General features: G+C 37.6%; 1 protein-coding gene across 1 annotated transcript in view; it reads right to left on the reverse strand.

Annotated features, from left to right (window-relative positions):
* Positions 1-20506, reverse strand: part of zmiz1a (zinc finger, MIZ-type containing 1a) — a 142465-nt gene that overhangs the window by 71887 nt on the left and 50072 nt on the right. The window contains exons 3-4 of the mRNA XM_016511303.1: positions 9640-9714; positions 4573-4667 (exon numbers count right to left, since the gene is read on the reverse strand). The gene's annotated coding sequence lies outside the window, so the exon portion shown is untranslated. The remainder of the gene's footprint in view (positions 1-4572; positions 4668-9639; positions 9715-20506) is intronic.

Here is a 20506-nt window from a genome sequence, read left to right on the forward strand (position 1 = left end):
AGTTCGCATTAAAATGGAGGATGGAAACACCAGAATGCAAAATAAAGTTCCAAAATACAAATTTCAAATATTACAAATAATAATAATAATAAACAATAAAAAAAATAAAATGAATTGTATGTAAACTGATGGAAACACATTTACCACATAAATTTCCAGATATGTATAAAAAAAAAAGACATGACTTTGCCTCAACAAGAATTGTGTGAGTGAATAATTCGCTACTATTACCTGGCAGAAGAACGGTCCAACATGCTAATGCTCCCATAAGGCATCTGCAGCTGCATAAAACATCTACCTAAAATTAAAATGCTGCTTTATTCGCTAAATCACACCTGCAATTTTCTAATTAAATTAGCAAATTGGAACATAACTATTAAGCAATGGAAGCTGCAAATCTGCAGTTCACTTGAAGCGCAAGATGCTCTTTAGAACATCTCAAATAATTCTGGAAAACATGGATCATCAGGTTTTACACAAACTATTCTTTAAATCGTCGGCTACTTCAAGTGGTGACACTTTAAAGCCTTTGAGCAAATATGAAGAGATAAATCGTAGCCTAATTCTTCTAAGTAGTGGTGGATGAACTAAACGGAGTCCAAATAAGTTCATTAAAGCAGCAGGGATAGGCCCTAAAGACCAGAAGGACCCGACTGAATAGATGTTTAGTCCTTTTTGTCGAGTTAGTAATCCAGAGTCCTGTCTCTAAGTAAGCCCCCTCTCCTCCCTGAAGGCTAGCACCCTCACTTCGACCCCCTATTCAAACACAACCAACCCAACCCCCTCACAAGAGCAATCTCTTGCTTTCTGCTCTCGTTCTATTTCTCACTTTGGCACGAGCATCTCCGGTGTGATATTTTTGCCTAAAAATGATTAAAAACAGCAGAGAATTAAGGCATTTGTAGTAATGAGCGCGCGTAAGCTGCGGTTTGTGGCCGCAGGAGTAATTAAACTCCCACACGGCATCTTGAGGGGCTGGGGAGGTGCGCTCTCCTGAGGCTGCCGCCCATTTTCTGTGGGCTGCTGGGAGCTGCGTGGGGCCTGAGGGATGCTAACAGATGAATCCCTGTCATTAAAAAGGATCACCCGCCTCACGGGAATCGGCTCCTTGCACTGAAAACATATCTCTTAAGGAGGAAAGGGCTATCGCAATCTCTAACCCAAACGCAAACATACACACACAAATGCACCAGATTGCCCCTCGCCGGATTTATGCGCTCTGGTTTGTCATCTATTTTCAGGCTTTTGTTCCCTGTCCTCAAATAAAATGTAGGTTTACATTGGTTGGGACACAACTTACTTAGTTCAGCAATCCACAACCATGGGTACACATATCCCTGGGGGTCTTAAAAGGAATAGTTCACCCAAAACTGAAACTAGTCATCATTTACTTCATTTTAAACCTGTAAGCATTTTTATATGAAATTATATTAGATTATATATATTAAATGGGGTCCAGTGTTGTGGAACCCACTGACTTTCATTGTTTGGAAAAGTTACAGCTTAAACATACTTCAAAATATCTCTTTAAAATACATACAGGTTTAGAATGACATGAGGGACCAAAACAAAGTTTTCATTTTTGGAAAGATTTAACCTTAAAACAGAAATGATGAAAATACTGACATAATAATAATAATAGTACTACTACTAATAATAAAATAATACTTTGTGTTTATTTGTATTAAAATATATTAAATAATATATAATAAAAACATTTTATTAAAATTACCACACTCTACTACTACTACTATTAATAATAATAATGTTATGCTGTTAATATTAATATGCATAATACTAATAATATTATTACTGATAACAATAATAAAAAGCAATAATATTAAATGTAAAGCAATTATAAAATAACAGGCTCTATATTCTTCAAAGAAGTGTTTGATTTCAAAGTTATTGTACACTGCTGTCTTCTTTCTCTATATGGAAATGAACATGTGGTAGGTCATATGCATGGTGCCCTTTCCAGCTGTCTATCTATACATAGATGAAACGTCCATCTGATTCGTATTCAGGCAGCAGCTGTGCGTCTAATAATTAAGACCGATCAATGCAATGTAGATTGCGCTAACATTTAAACAATAACCTTTCCCGCTAAGCGCACCAAACACAAGCCGATCGGGACAGATTGGTGTCGCAACTCAAAACGTGGCGCGTATTTAAAACATACTGAGGTGCCGAGATAAAAGAATGTGCTGTTCTCCGTGGCTTTTCAGTGAGCGGGATAAAGCCCTCTTTAAAGGGGATTTAGCCTATCATGAACGTCTATATCTGGAAGCTGATACAGCCACAGAGATTGTAGATCATTTTTCATGTACAAATCTGCTTTGGCTCAGTCAAGCAGGCAGGCAGGAGAACAGCAGAGGGCAGGGCGATCACGAATGCTGCATCCAGGAGGAGGGGAGGGTGACGGGGGCACTGTCCACCACCATCACCCCTCCCCACATCCACGGCTCCGCCTTGGGCCTTCCTTCCCAGTTGCTCGGCCAGCTGAGCAATCAGGTCAGTCGGCTCTTCCTGCGTCCCCCCTGGTCAATTGTTCCCTCTCCACGCCTCGTGTGCGGCCCGCAGCTGTGGCGAAATGATGTCATAGCTGATCCTAAGGCAGGCAGAGTGTCTCGGCGTAAACATGGAGCGGGGGTGGAGGGGCTCCGACCACAGACAATGAGCCGGGTGAAGTTATGCCAATATTTCTGATGATCTCTGCACTTCTCGCAGGAAACGAAAAAAGGGTTTCCAAACCCACGTTTACATGTTTGCCATTCTTTTCCGGATTCAGCATCAGGTGGGCTTAGCACAAGTCAGCTTTGGAATAGATAAAAAAAAGCTTATTATTCTTGTATTTATATTTTTTTTTCCTGAGGGAATAGGGCAATATTATTGCTACAATCAATACGCTCTCTCTCAGAGGACTGGTTATTGGGTTGGTGCGTATATCTGCTGCAGCGGGACTATTGTGAAGCCATTATTTTCACTAAATCATTTCTCTAGGAGATAATCCAGGCATTAGCAATGCTTGGGAGCATTTAAACAAGCAGCAACCCGGCCATTTGTAGTCTGTCTCTCAGTGAACAACTAAGCGAATACAGAGACAATATTGTTGTAATGCAATATCCACAAACTCTCAGCCAGCGCATTCAGGAAAGCCACACTCCAATAACGCAAGTATAACAGAGCGGAAAATGTAAGTCAGCTCCTTCCACTTGTGGGGTGATTATGATGCCACCGGCTCTAAACAAATCAATCGCTGCTTCTGAACGTGAGAGGATTCCTAAAGCACACGGAAAACAGTTTGAACATGTTACAAGTGCATGTGGATTTGGAGTCCAACAAGAAAGAGAAATTCAAATCCAGCAGCCTGCCTTTGGGAGGAAAGCACAGACCACTGCTATTGTTTGGAAGTCCTCAAAGGAAAACGGGCGGTATGAATGAAGCAGAGCTGTTTTTCTGACGCCGGAGTACCGAGCGTATAAACAAGCAGGTGATTTGATTAGGTGCGTAATCGAGTGAGTACAAGAGGCCGCACTGGTCCTACTCACACCAACACTTAACCGGCACACTGACAAGCTTCCTGTGCTCCTAATGAGAGGCTTTTGAACGGAGCTTGTACTTCAAATACACACATGTAAGCACCGTTGGGATTCTGGGATTCTTTCTTTTGTCTGATTCTTGTTCTCTGGTTTTCAGGTGCACAATATGAAAAATATATAATGAAACTATTATTGATACCAATAGTGGAATTGCAGCCAATAATTCCAGTAATGATCCAATCAAATCATGAATTTATTTTTAAAAATTGTGCAATGAAACGTTTCTAATTTGTCAGCAAAATAAAAAGCAGACATTGCCTCAAACTGCCTATATGCACTGTAAAATCTTTCACTGATTGTAAGCTTTTACATAACATCTATTTTGGGAAATTATTATAAATAATTGTAAATATTATTATTTTATTATATAAAAATTAAAAAAAATAATAAAATAATATAAATATAATAATAAAATAATAAAAAGTTAAATAAAATATATATATACATAAAAAAATAAAATAACAAATAAAAGGATAAAATAAAATCTGGCCACAACAAGCTGTTGATTATTGGTTATCATTATTGCCATATTTTTTTATTTCAAACAGCAACTCACAGAAAGATTTCAGTTCCATTTCAACCCAAGACACCACCATCTTATTTTTCTATAAAACGCCAGGATTACCATAGTGGATTCATTGCATGGTGCATGACACCTTCTTTGTGATGCACAGAATGCTGTTGCATCATTATCATGTCTTGGATCCTCAAATTAATTGAAAGTTGTTTTAGAGAAAAACACGTTAATCATTGAACTACATTCCTTTTACAGCAGTCTATTTAATTTTTATCTGATTCCTTAAACAAACAGAGAAAAGCATCAGATGTAACACACCTTGTCAGAGCAAACACGTTAGTAGCAAGGAGTCCACAATAAAGACATGATACTGTAAGTATGATCTACTTCTGCACCTGCTCTAAGCTCTACACACCCCTTTCATAAACAAGAGCTTCTCTTTTAGCACTTTACCTTGGAGCGCTATTGTGCGGAGCGGTTTTGAACAAACCTTTCAATGATATCTGCCATCTTTCCATCCGTGTTGAAATCCAATCACCCGGAAATCACTGAAGAGGCAAATAAAGGTGCAATGATATGATAAACGCAAGAAAAGGCTTCCTAAATTGGCAAATGTTCTATAATTTAGATGTGCACACAAGTTATTTGTGCAAGAAATTCAACAGGATCTCCAAACAATCTCCTCTGCAAATAGAGGGAGGAAATAAGCTTCACTTGGCGGGTTTCTCCAGGTCGATAGGGCACAGAGGGCACACAGTAACCAGCGTGTTTCACCTCATTTCTCCAGGGCCCAAGGAAACACAGCTAATGATGTAATGAAGTAAACAGCGATTTACATCTGCGGAGCCTGTGCCTACACGAGATGCGCTGGCAGAAGCGAATGAGATCATGTCTCGGCCTGCTCCAAGGACATGAATATTTACAGTTCAGACTGGAACAGGGCTGTAAATCACAAAGAGCCCGAGGTAAACTACAGACCCATTACATGTCTTACTGTCCAAGGGTCAGTTAACAAAGTCTTAATTCGTGACATTTATAGGTCACTCTGAGGATCGGTGTTGGGACGGAACTAACTGAAGGTAGCGACACCACTAACTAAATTTTTCAGCAGCTTGGTTGTGTTCAAAACAGTAGTTTTTCCAGTATCATGCTACTTTTTCCAACAACTAGCGGTGTCGCGTGACAAAACGAGTGAACTGAAGCAAAAATGAAACGTGTTCATTCAAGAACATTTCAGTGATTCATTCATCCGAATGGTTCATATGTAAATAAACTGGTTCCTAAAAACAATTTTTTTTCTAGTTTTATTCGGTTAAGTGTAAATGTATCTATTCAAGTTGTCAAACTGAGACCTCATACTATTTAAAAATAAACTACTCCCTTAAATAGCTTCAAATGTAGCCATTTACTTCAAAAAGTGTGACTCAGATGTAGTTAAATTCTGAAACGAAGTAACCGTTTCATAGCAGCTTCCTCAACACAGGTTTTTCTACATATGATTCATCTCAAATCATGAATTATATCAAATGAGATCAGTCGGCTTTGTGTCTGTATCCAGAAAACTCAACCTCCCCGATCTGCTTTTGCCCTCTAATGTTATTTGTCTCAGCTCTCTTCAATCCCCTTTGGAGGGTCGATTCCAGCGCTCATCTGTCTGCACAAGCAAGGTTAAAAGTACACATGAGGTGTCGTGGCGGGAGTTCGCTATGGCCAAGCACTGAGCCTGAGAAATCAAGCATGTTATTTATGAACCATTTCGGTCATTGATTACACTCACCTGGGCACAGGGTGAAGCACGCAAGGTGCCCGTAACACTGGTGGCCCTACCGGGAATTCATTTGTTGTTCAAATTGCTACAGTATCCTTTATTATACCATTAACATGGCCATACCACTGTCACAAAATCAACTTTGCCAGAAGGTTAAGGACAAAATAGAAGCTGCACACACTGATAGTATCATTTGTTTGTTTGCACTGTTTTTTATGCTATAGACCTACTACTTGTGCAATGCAGGTAATAGTAGAAGCACACCAAAAAATCTCTACTGAACACAATCTACATGCCTGGATTTACCCATCTTGCACGTGGTTCTAGGTGTCACAATAGACTATGGTTGCAAAAAGGTGGAAAATTTCCAGTAAATTTCGGAAACATTCCAGAAATTTTGGAAACTTTCCGGGATTTTTTGGAATCTTCCAGGGATTTTTGGAAAGTTTACGGAAATTTTCCACCCCTTTGCAAGCCTACGACAGACTACCACAATCTGACATACTTTACTGGGACTATCGCTCCACCACAGCAGACAACTAAATCAGTTCTTTAAAATGACAAAAGTAAGTTTGTCTACACAAATGGATTTTTAGAACGTTCCAGTGCACTTCTCCATCATTTGATCATCACATGAAGAATTGCAATCAATAGAAAATGTAAACAAAATTGAAGTTACCACCAGCTTTCTGTGAGCAGTAATGGCGCAATGGTGCAGCGTTAACTAGCTTAAGTGAACAATGTACAATCTAAATCCTATTCTTAATAAATATTTGTCTAATTTTACAGTTAAAATGTGTTACGCAATATTGATTCTCAAGTAAATTTCTCTTATTTTAAAGGGATAATTCACTTAAAATAATTTAATCTTATGTCATTCCAAATCTGTATGACGTATGCATAACATAAAACGAGATATCTTGAAGAATGTTTGGGGTCTAAACAAAATTGAACCCAACTGAATTCATTCTTTTAATGTCTGGACTAAAAAAAACACATAAAAAATAAAGTCTGGTAAAACTAGATTGCGGGTGGTTAGTAAATAAGACAGAGGTGAAATACTGCCTAAAGAAATTTATTCCACCAGCTTTGAGAATCGAGCAGCATAATGGTTTACTAATAATAAATACCAGAGGAACAGCATAAACTCTTCTGACTGGGTTTTTAGAGACGTGTGGTTTCTAAAGAAAAGAAAAAAATAATCAGATTTAAAATGTTAGTTTTGTTTACTTTTGCCACTCATGGGCAGACCGGATTGGTCCCTGCTTGTGTTTTCTCTGAGCTTTATGCTACTGTTTGTAGTGCAAGAAGCAGTCAAATTAATCACTGAAATCATGAACCCATGTCAAACATGTGACTTGGTATGAAATCATTCTGATTACAGCAAAAATAATCCTAACCGCATAGTCCAACTAAATGACCTTTTGAATCATTGTTAAACAAACATCCTGATGGGCAACCTACTAGCTCTCTGGATCTGCCTGCCATGCATGCACACAGATTTGTGGGTTTGTGGTATGATACGGAAATGTATTTCTGCACAAATGTCAAAAGACTGCCACATTTCAATATTAGATCAAAATCAAAACATGATTAACTTATTATGACTGGATGTTTTCCTGGCTGCGGCAAAAATCTCAAGGACTTCATAGAGATTTCTTTGATGCACTCGGTCAAATGGCCAGTGGTCGGTGCGCAGTCTCAGCTTTGCTTCTGACATTCGAGGGTTGGAGCTATTTTAAGGAGACCCCAGTGCCTCTGGCAGGTCCACCACATGCCACTGTATAGCGGCTTCCATAGAGCTGAAGAATGGCTCCATTATTCCCCCACAAACACATATACTTTCACAGAGACCCACCCACTTCTGACCTGATCTTGCTGAAACCCACCACTATCGGAAATTCCCCCGTTTTGTGAAGGTAGGAACAAAACAGAACAGAATGAATCACTGAATAACTAGAATGAAGGTTGAAAATAGACCTTTTTAAGAACATTTTAATGAGTTTATTCATTTATCTTAAAGATTTTACCTTGTGAAAGGCTTTTATAATGCATGCAGCATTTAATTAGCCTTGGAATTATTCAATTATTTTATATAGACTGATTTTATTCCCTTTGGTGAAGATTGTGTCCAGTTACAAAACTAAATGATTCATAATCTTTCAGTTCAACAAAATAATTGCCAGTCACATGCCAGAGCAGATGGTAAGTTTTCATACAATCTTTTCGTAAATAAGACTTATAAAGTGCCTTTATCAGAGAGGATGTTAATTATCTACTTAAGTAAATGCATATATATATACACAGACACACACATACACACACCACCGTTTAAAAGTTTCAGAATCAGTAAGATTTGGTTTTCTTTTGAAAGCAATTCATACTTTTTTTCAGCAAGGTTGCTGAAAAATGTACCAAAATTGACATTAAAGAAGAAGAAATAAGAATTAATAAGATTTTTATAAGGATCAGGATTAAATTACACTTTACAAATGATTAAAATAGAAATTGTTATTTTAAATTGCAATAATATTTGACAATATTACAGTTTTACTGTATTTTTGATCAAATAAATGCAGCCTTGGTGAGCATAAGAGACTTCTTTCAAAAACAAACAAACAAACAAAAAATCATACGGATCCAAAACTTTTGAACAGCAATACATTTTGTCTGCAATAAATAAAAAGAAGTCTTTAAAATCAACTGAAAAACATATGGTAGCTTTGTAAAATCTCTACAAAGCTTAAAAGAAAAAAAAACATCTGTGTTTCATCATTCTGCCACTCGCTCTGCCACCAAGTCAAACATGAACCCATCCACAAATATATAGCCTGCCCCGTGTGTTTACGCGAGTGTGTGTTTGTGTACATGTGTGTGTGAGCATCAGGAAATACCAGGCCAAGCATTCCAGTTCGTCAGCACCTCTGGCCCTCATGTGACTGGAGATACACAGCCCAGATTGTGTGTGCAAGTTTGCTCAAGAAGCATGATAAGAAAAATTAGTAAAAGTGAGGGAGCGGGAGGGGTAAAAGAAGGATAATCTGATATGCATGACTTGTGGTTTCTCCTAGCCCCTCTCTTTTCTTTGTCCTGGCAGATATGGCAGTTTGCAACCATAATTTACAGGCTTCTCTTCTCCTGGCAATCTGGCCTTTATGGCTCCACCTCCTTGCAAACTCATTAGCATAATGTAGATGCTACTATAAAAAACACATTTTCACCTTCGAGCTGTTCCATGTCTCATCAGTACACAAGACCAGGCAAAAAGCGGTGAACGTATTAAAGGCTCAGGATGAAACACTTCATGCCACATGTGCTGTTTAGACGAATGTCTCCGACTGCCTGCTCAAACTGATTTTTTTTCCAAAGAATCTCACATCTCAGTAATTGTGCCTGCCTTTAATAATCACGTAAAAAAACTGACACTGACGTTGTAAGGGGGAACAACAAAGCAGCGAGTGATTTGAGAGGCCCCGCTGCTAATTATGACTCATGTTATATAGAGCGTTCTGTTGCTGCTCAAAAACACTAAATAAATTCGTCGTTTGACTGTGCTCGAGAAATATGAGCGTCTGACACGATAACGTGCATGCTTTCCAGTTTTTAGCACCAATTACGCCATTCGAGTTAATTCGGGAAAGTTGTTTTGAAGATAACAGCATGCAAGCGGCACGTGTGTGTGCAAATCTGCGATTAGGTGAACAATCATTAGCAGAAATGAGCAGTGAAGGATCATCAGTCAAAGCACTTACCGGAGGATGCAGTAGATTTCTTTGTTCAGTATTTGGCAAATTCACTCACATATCCTCATCAATCATAGAAGTGATCTGGAAGTTAAAAAAGAACACATTATATTAATCCTTTGCCAAAGTAAATGGTGTGCACGGTTACATATGTTGTTCTCAGTATTCATAATCCCCCATTATACCTTCCCTGCTTGATGTACCATTGTGATCAGTGGCATTTATCAGCTAGTACAGGAGACAATCTAACCATTATAGTGATGATATATAACGGCAACTGTAATATTTTTTTCATAAAAAAAACAGCCAAATTCAGCCCAATTACAAGAAAAAAAGCTGTCTTTAACACTACAACCGCCAGAGGTCGCTGTATACCTAAAAGCGGGTAAATTTTACCCACGCACATGACAACTGTATTTATATGGCTAAAGAACATATTATTTCACTGTATTATGCCACTGTCTTCACAAAGAAGTGTCTAGAGTCATGAAATGATTATGTCTAGTCATCAACTATATTTTTATCCTGTTGTTTTATGTTCAAGATTTTTTTAATGCAGGCTACCCTAATCCATAACGGTCAGTAGCCTAAGCTAAAAAAATTTTTTTTTAAAAAGCCTGCACTGAAAACGGAAATTAGAAGGTAGTAGCCTAAATATTTGGGTGGTGTAGGCTAATATTATAATACAATGTCATTAATCAATATATTAAGATAACCCATGGTATTTAAATTACTAAAATAGCCTATAGACAATAATGAGCAATAATAATTCACCACACTGCATAGGATGATGCCATGAAAATTTCAAGCGCACAGCTTCACCTAAATATTTATTAATTTGTTTAGTTATATCATTTATAATTTGAATAAGAGAACAACACCATTAAACTTTGGGTATTCAAAAACTGGTTTTATTCATTACATCATATATTGTAGATCAGATTTTTTTTCTTCTTCAGGAAACGGCCAGACTAGAATAGCAACACAGTAGCGAACAATAAACTATATGGCAAGACAAAAATTAAATAATTAAACCAAAGTTTGACCAATTAGAGTAACGTGAGGCTAAAACATGTAAATATGATATCTGGATCACTGTCAGATGAGCCGTCTGATACGTATCGTACCGTGGCCTCTGTATCGTGATACGTATCGTATCGTGACTTTGCTGGTGATACACAGCCCTAGTAAACAGACGTGCCAAAAAATCGGATATGGTCAAAAGATCGGATCTGTGCATTAAGACTTGCAGTGTAAACGCAGCCTTTGACTTTATTTATGAAACTGATAACCGCTAAATCAGTGAGTGAAAGGCGTTGCCTAGAAATGTACAATGTTAAAACATAAGCGGCAAGAAAATGACAGCGCAAAAATACATGCATTATATAGGTGGGTAAATTTGACCCGCTGGCGCTTATAGGTATAAATGCCCCGTTTTTTGATCTGGTTTTATCGAAATAATTTTTAACAACATTGGATTGTAAATTACATAATTTTAGTAAAAGTCAATGACTGGGAGACTTAAATGTTTTATTTTAAATCTTTTATGTACATTTGAAAAACAGCCACGGGCAAAATTTACCCCGTGGCGGTTCTAGGGTTAATAACATAAAGTGCTAATGCGACAACTTGCCTAGGTCCAACTGATCCACTGATTCAAACAAACTGACCATCCCAAGATATCCAACTAAATGCATTTTAAATTTTAAAAGTTTTTTTTTTTAAACTGTTGGTCTATTTAATGCTGATGTTTTAATGTAACAACAAAATAATTAACTTTTTATGACAATTCTCTTTAATAGCCTGTAATAATGCTGAAAGGTCAATTAAACCTGTCACTGACAGCATCAGAGAAACAATATTCATTTCAAGCACATAAAAAAAAACAATAAAAGATAGTGATAAATTCTCTGTTCATGACTTAATATTTATGAGTATTCTTTGCCATTCCATGATGTCACAACCAGCACACCAAATAAAAAGTAAGACTAAAATAAAAACACATTTATTGCTTAAGGAGCTGTGGAAAAAGCGGACTTGCCTTCAGGGTCCCGATCATCACCCTGTCAGGGTTTACAGTATGTTGCAATAACGACTGACTGTAATTTATACCTTACTTAATGTATGCGAAGGGGGCGTGGTTTGAGTAAGAACAACAAACATTTGTATCCTGTCTAGACCACAACACAGATTACCAACTACAGAATAAATCACACAATGAGATTTAACAACATACAACATCTTATGAGTTTGAAAGTCATTTTACAACTTTTAATTTACACCATTAAATGTTCTGGAAAAACCAGACATGTAATTTGCAGACAAACCCTGGAAGCTTTTATTTAGCAATGTAGCACACTAATGTAGCAAGATGAAGAAACGTACGGTACTAAATTGTACAGCCAACATTCTTCATTCCAGCTCAATTATAACCAATAAGCAAAATCATCCACTGAAATTATTTAATGGACACATCCTAGACTCAAAAAGTCAGGGTTCAAAGAAAATCCAGGATTCCCCACTGGCACTGACGGCACATGAGCGCTCTTCTCGTAAATACGATAATTCTGACATGACTTGAAGGCAGCAATAATCTGTTCATATAAAACTTTCTGTCTTTGTTTATCTTTCTAATCAGCTTCTACAGCTCCACCATCCATATCCTGTCATGCAACTGTCATTGAGCCTGAATAAATGGACTTATAATCTAAAGGGAAAAAAAGTGACAATCTGTCTGATTCTCTGGCCTCCGCATGCGACTGGATTGCAGGGTCTATTAGGTGTGTTTATTGCTTGAATTCCTGCTATCAACCCCAACGGACCCATACAGCTGTAATTTCATATGAATATTTCAAGTCAGCTTTTGAAAAAGCAAAACTACTGATATCCTAATGGGATCATGCTTCGACTATGAATGGACTCGGTTATCCTGACTGTATTTCTAATACCCACATACCACTTTTGATACACCAGAATATTGTAATTGTGTCAGGTCACAGTGACTACAGGTACCAGAATGATGATAATAAAAATAATAACTTCCACACAGTATGCTATTAAATTACACTCAGATATGGTTGGCCATGTGACCCTCTCATTTATTTTCTTATTTTTGAGTCAAATTAAATTGGACATATCCTTTTAATGAACAAAATGCTCTACAGTACTTGCATTAAAGGTGTCCTATTATGCTCTTTTACTTGATTTTGTTTTGGGGGTGTACTAGAACAGGCTCTCATACTAGGTTGTTCGAAAATCCCTTTAAGCATTTGAGGACAGACCAAATGTGAAGTGCACATTAACGTCCTTCTCAGAGAACATCCGCCAGTGTTATTCCGGACACGAATAAGGACTTATTCGCCCAAGGACTTACCGAAATAAGGTTTAGACACAAGGATGTTATAGGTTATTCCTTAAGGACTGTCACTGCTCCAGATTTCAATGGGCTACTACCGTTTTAATTGGTACAATTAGGTTATCGAAACCCACATCTGATGAAACATCCAGCATCATAATAAAACGAAAAAAAAAAAATCAACAACAAAAAAAATATTAATAAATGTATGGAAAAAAATCTATAATAAAAATTTTTAAAAATTAAAAACATTTATAATTATTTTTAATAAAAATAATAAATGCACGTCTTTCTGAAACATTTAAATAACAATTAGTCCAATTTTATAATAACAACTAATAATAATGAATACAAAAACCCCTGCATGAACATGAAACTGTGACAAAGCGAGTATCATTTACTTATGAAGAAAATATGACCTTCAGGCTGGATGACTGATCTGGAGTGAAGAGAAACCCACGAGATGGGCTGATACTAACAATAAAGGAAAGACACAGTCGGGATACAGGAGGCCGAGACAGCAAAGGCTTGATTATCCACACTTTCACGGTCACGGAGCACAAACTGTGAGCCGTCTATAGCCGACCTCCTCCGGTTCTTGGACTGCAGTGGCGCTCAGATGGGCTGCTGGATTGGGGTGCATTGTCTGTGCTCCACACTCATTAGCTGAGTCAAGGAGGGACTTACTGGGGTGTTTAGCTCGCCGGGTTTGTGTGGCAGCTCAACAAGCTCTCCCAGCTGGAGTACGGCTCTCACATCACAGCTGCACACTTACAATTAGTGCAGGTGCAGCTGAGGAAAGACCAGGCACAACACAGACAAACACACAAAGATAGAAAACACACACTTACAGAGGTGTTGCACACCGCCGATGAGGGCTGTTTCATGTAAAACAAAGCACTGATGACTCAAAAACCAGCTCATTATAAAAATTCAACACAATACAAGAAAAACATTTTGAATTTAGTGGGTTTTCTCTGGTTTTGACATTGAAAAGTCAAGATGTGTGTGTTTTGCCGTTCTGCCTAAATGGTTATGACCTTTACATGATAAAAGCTTAGCTTAAGGCATTTACATTAACTTACACATCATTAAGAATAATCAGTGTGATCAAGCATGTAAACAGAATTATAATAGATTTTAATATGAAATCGTCTTTCATTTGCATGTTCAAATCCTATCTGAACCAAAACTAGCATTCCATTAGGAAGCTAAATTGTTCTGGATGAGATAATGCACCAACTGCATCATTTTCCAAATATTTGCAGAGAAAAATAAAAGCCAGGCTTGTGTTTTTCCCCTCAATCTCATATTGACCCAAAGAGCCTTGCTTGCAAAACATTATCACAAAACTGAGCACGGAAACAAATTACATGACAAAAGCAGCCATTGATTTGCGAATCGTTTATTAAGGGGACACTAAAAGTGAAATGAATTCCAGCATTTTAAGCTTTGTTTCTCAGGCACACAGTGAGCCAATGCAGAAAGCTGGAATGCCGAGGCTGTCTTGCATCTGGAGTCGTCTCTGATGCATGCCATAAAAGATGACATTAAGCAGAATTGGCCGGCAAAACACACAACATGCAGATCTGAATAATTCATTTAGGGCTCAACCCGCTGGAGGGACATCTTTTTTTCCCAATTGGTTTTCCGCATCAAAATCTGAGCATATATTTGCTCTGACTGAAAAAAAGGCACAACACAAGCATTCTGCGGACATACAAATTAGCAAGCAGGTGTCTTCACATGTGGTGCAGACCTTTATTTTTCTCTGTACAGTTCAATAGAGACTGCAGACTGTTGTCTGCCTTATTAGGCTCTTTTCCAGGGGCAGTGGGTAATGAGACTTCACACAGACAATAAAAAACTCACAGCCAATCACATGAGAGTGATGCAAGACATCTGTCACCATGTTTTCCGCAGCTCTAATTTACTCAGTAACTGTAGTAGGCAAGATACACTCTAAGAGGGTCACCAGTGAAGAAGAAAAAGCTAATGTCAGTCTGCAGGGCAACAGTTACATGCTTTTCCATGTTATAGGGCACAGATTTTGATATAGGGCGATTTCATAGAGTACACTAAAATGTTGCAATGACAAAATATTGCACTAAATTAAAAATTCAAATGTTACAAAAAATGTACAATATTGATGTTGTCATACTGGTAGCACTAATATAAAAATTTGATGTTATATTTTACAAAAAAGTAACAATTTTGAAATGCGTTGATGGTTGAATTTTTTTGTTTTTTATCTCAGTGTTCCTATCAATGTTGCATAAAGTGTTTTTTTATGCATAATAATAATAACCCTAGAATGTGATCAAACAGTTTAAAATAGCTGGGTTAAGACATATAACAATTTTTAAGACTGCAGAAATATGTTAATTCAGTACTCACCTTATCCCACCGGTCACAATTTTGACCGACCATAAAACACAATATTTCACACACTTTTCCAAAACAATTTCAAAACATAATTATTGATAATTTCAAAGGGTTACTCATGACACATCATTTGGATATTTTCATGTCTGGGAATAATTTGGGATTAAACGGGTTAAATATGATAAATCATATTTTTAATATAATAAATATTAGTTGCATGATAATGTTTTTTTTTTAAGTATATACATATAAAAAGCATGAATTATAATAATTAGAAGTAGTAGCTGTTGCACTAGTAATAGTATTCAATATTACAAGGATTTTTATACACTTCTAAATTGTTCTAAATATATCTAGCTAATCTAGCTATGTATTTATAATGATAAAAATAAATGTTTTATTATTTATTATTATTATTTCAGTATTTCAATAAGACTTTATTTTTAATTAAGAAATTGCCTAATATTTCCAAGTTTCCCATGTCCATATAAATCCTGGATACCGCAGATGAGTTTCAATCGAAGGAAAAACCTGTTTTCTTTTCTCAATCAAAATGCCTTTTTGTCTGAGACAGTGGGAAACAAGTGCAAAAAACACATTTAAAAAGCATCACGGGCAGTAAACAGATTGACTGAGTTAAAGATCCAGTGATGCAAAGTTCAAATGTGTGCATATGAAACCAGAGAGAGCCAGGAACAAAATCAAGAGAAAGGAACAAGAATCAAGATTGAAACTAGCCCCACAATGTGTTTCCAGCAAACCGAGCACTGTAACTCTACACGTTTCAGCAATATAGCTAAAGATTTTTAATTACTTTGCTCGGCAGCTGGAAAATGCCACAGTAGCCCAAAAGTTCACAAGGCCCCTTTCATTCAAACTCCAGTTATACAGGCAAGCGTCCAAGCCTGCCAACCACTAAGCATTCAGCTGGGCCTCCACCAGCGGGCCAAGTCGAGCAGACAGCCACAGCCATGCGCACAAGAGCGAGGGGCTTGCTGACACATCCACAACCCTGACGCAAGGCAGAAAAATGCACAGGCCCACTCCAGCCTTTTCTTTGCGGCCGAGTTTGAACGTACCCAACAATTACAGAGCTATTTTCTCTGGAAGGGCAATTCCCTGTTTATTGGTATCCGCCTGTCAAAGGCTCTCCCTGTCAATCCTCAGTAGGAACCTTCCCAGTGGTCAATGGGAGAAGATTGAGTGTAACTCGACAAAAATGAGTGGGATTCCGGTTTAGGCAAGCAGTGTTACGCTGGGCCGATCCACCAGCATCAGACAGGAGGGAAGTTTCCAAAAGGATTAAAAACAAGATGGTGACTTGAGCGCTAGCTTGTAATTTTCCAATACCGCCAGTTTAAAAAAAATGACAGTAGTGTTAAATGGAGGGAATAGATGTGCTGATGTGGCATTCGGACTAATGTTGTCACACTTTTTACTTCACTTTTACACAATATTTAACCTTTCCTGTGTGACAAGAAGTCCCAGTCTTCTCTACTTGGTGGAATATTTGTGTCAGGAAGATAAAACTTGAATAAATCTATAAGAAAAAGCATCTACAGAAACAATGTTTACTGTGAAGAAACCGCATGAAATGTTTCTGAACAAACCTTAATAAAGCTTCTGTGGAAATAGGCATCCACTGCTCACACAGAAAAATAATTTGGTGCTTTTGGAAAACAGCTTCCACCCTAGTTTCATCACCTCACTCTCCCTTTGTTAGAGCTCGGAAATGCCTGAAGTTAGGAATGAAAATACTGGCATGTCCCTGCAGCTCAGTGAGAGAGAATATTTCTGCAGCTGCGGAATGAAGTCAGCTCATCAGAACAGAGCCAGCAGGCCAGGTTTCCTCCACAGATAACCATGTTAACCTAAAGAACATAAACACCCACCTCACGTTTCACCGCAAAAGCATGAGTGCCATGAGGTTACGAGGCAGTCTATAGGAAGCACCGAACGCAATGCTTCAATTTCTGACAATACAAAAAAATGTGTCATGTATGTGCCTTCCAAATGACATCACATGTAATGTGAGATTGGATTCTGGTTTGCGTATACTATTCACACTCACATTTACATGAAAACAAGAAATCTGTAGAACCAAACGTCAATGAAAGACTTTGAGAAATGCATGCTGGGAGCTCCATCAAATATAAGTCAACAGCAGGTTCAGGCCATCAATCTAACCTTCGGCACACATGTATATAAAAAACAAAAAAAAATAATTATAAAAGTAACTAATATACACTCATACTAATAGACTAATATACTAATGTTATTAAATATTATTCAAAATAAGGGTCTGCACACATAAATATATTTAAAAACCATTAATATTAACATTCATAAAAATAACAAAAAATACTATTGAATAAATTAATACATATTAAATTATTGAAACATTTAAAATGTCAATTTATTGAATATTTATTTTATTATTATTAATTGTATTATTATTATTATTATTATTATTATTATATGTCACGAGTTGCATGTAACAAGTCAATATAAGAGATTACATTTTCCACTGACTTAAGGCCGTTTCACACTGAGCGCGATGCAAAAAAGTGAGGCGAATCGCCGACGAACGTTGCTTTCAAACCGAGCGAGAAACGACTGATCACATTCTGCTAATTCACACCTGCACGCTAGGTGGCGCCGACCAACAATGCATTTTTCCTCAGATGTGTGTCTCGCATATGGATTTAACATCATCCGCTGCTCAATATACAGCATTAAATTAAGATAAAGTTTGGTTCTATGCCAGAAATACAAACTATCTATAATGCTTACAAGAAAACATCTTAAAATACAAACAGAAGTAGCATCAAGCCACATTTTTAAATTTGTGTACGTTAATTATTAATGTTTTTGCTTAAAACCCACTATAAACCATCATCGAGTGCTTGTAATAACTTACGATTGTGATCTATAGTTGATTTTGATTCTATAATAGGCAGACAAGCACTCTTTGTATGTTTAATAATGCCACACTGCTTATTGTCATAAACATCCTTTATTAAAATATATAAATATACCATGAGCTGCATACAAAACACATACAGAAAATATATTGTCATAATCATAGGTCTATTTGCTTTCATATTTCATGTGTAGAAATATATTTCACTCGATTTTTTTAATACGGAAGATCTAGAGAGTGAACACGCTCTGACTCATATAACACTCGCACACGTGAAAGAAAACGGACACTCCAGATCACATAATTCAGTGGAGAATTAATAGAAATTATACTAAGAGCATGTGAGAATAAATCTGTTCTCAGATACCAAAGATAACAAGAACTCTGCATCCACTCTCTTCTCTCTCGGAATCACGCGGAATACTCTTCTTCTGTGTTTGTTTACACTGGTTTTTGAAACAGCGCCACCACTCTTTGCCTTTTTGTGCAACAGCAGCTGCTCCATGCACGTGATGTAAGCTCAAATCTGATTGGATGACCTGTTTCATCACAGAGCGACAAGTGAGAAGGAAAAAATCGATACACAGGACGGAAAAAAAAATCTTCGCTTTTTCACGCCACGAATGATCGCGCCTGGTGTGAATAACCCCATAGGGATCTATTGTTTCGATTCAAAAGCATTATCGTGCCGAACACTCGCACCAAATTTTCACGTTCAGTGTGAAAAGCCCTTAAGGTTGAAGACCTCCGAGTCAGAACAGATGTTTTCTGTAGTTGACGGCTGATTCGGTTTGCTCACGTCACTTACATCAGCGAGGGTCAGACTCTTCTTTCAATTCAATTTGAACCACATATTATGTTGCAGCTCATAATAAAGCACCCGTCCAACTGGTGAGTGACTTTTTGTACTCACCAAAGCCAATTTTTACTTGCATTTGGCACGAGTGTTATTTTTGGAGCCTGACTGTATGTATACGACAGGGCTCATTCTCAGCGCCATGTGACCGTCTGTCGTTGCGTACACTGTCAGCATGAGGAATGTGATCGTTGCCATTGAATGTGGTGGTATCATGACCTTATTGTCATTCCTTTCTGCTTTCTTATTAAGCGCACTGCTCCCAGTAATTTTCGATGAGTCAAGCTGCCTGACTGACGCACTCCAATTAGGCCCTGGCTAAGCAGAGCCCTTAACTCCAGCACACTCTGTACTTCAGGCACACACGCAGCCGGGCCTTTTTAGCCAATGACAGCAGGGTGACGGTGATGACATCGAGATGGCCTGCTTGGAAGCCTGCGGGCCGCACTAAGGAGACAGAAATATCTTCCTTTGACAGACATGGATACATGGCGCTACGCGTGCAGCTGTCTAAATGTTGCCTCTTTTTATCTCTTGCTGGCTCTGGCGCTATCTTTCTCTCTTGATCACGCACTCACTCTCTTGCTCTCTCTCATTCAATCAACTTAAGCACGCTTACTTTTTGTCTGCAGCTGAGGCAAGGGGTCAGCGTTCGGAGGCCAACCTTTAGACACAAGCATTTGAGATGGATGAGGTTGGGGCGGCGACTGGAGCCTGAACACAACCCACAGACAACCTCAGACGTTCTCAATTAATCAGGTCACGGTGCAGGGAATAACTCACTCTCTGGTATCTGGGTCTGGGCGGTACAACAATCTGCTGCAGCTCATGCAGCTATTTGCCTCTCAAAACAGTTGAAACTGTGCTCGTGCATGTGTGAAATATCTGAGAACGTCAGCGGATAGCTTGTGACACTTAACCTTTATAGCTGAATGTGTCGTAATGCTAAGCATTACGACTTGGCTCCAAAACTCTAAGCAGTCATATTAATTTTACAAAAATGTATTCAAGTCTTGTTACACCATCTAAAATGAGAGCCAAGAGGAGCTACCTACTTAAACAACTGTCCTACATAAACACAACATAAAACACAACTCTTAAGTATAAATATTTTATTAATTAAATATTGTTATACATTTTTTCAAATTGGAGATGTCATGAAGTAAAAAGATCTTGGTGCCAAATATGAATGAATGAATAAATAAATAAAATTATATTATTATTATGGTTAATACTAAAAATATATAATAAAAAATTAAAAATATACAGCATACAACATAAACATAAAATATAACATTATAAAACAATGAAAAACAAATGTTTAAAAAATATTATTAAATATTATAATAATATACAA

The sequence above is a fragment of the Sinocyclocheilus rhinocerous genome, unplaced genomic scaffold (genome assembly GCF_001515625.1).
Source record: "Sinocyclocheilus rhinocerous isolate Xijiao unplaced genomic scaffold, SAMN03320098_v1.1 scaffold1243, whole genome shotgun sequence".
NCBI classification, from domain to species: domain Eukaryota; kingdom Metazoa; phylum Chordata; class Actinopteri; order Cypriniformes; family Cyprinidae; genus Sinocyclocheilus; species Sinocyclocheilus rhinocerous.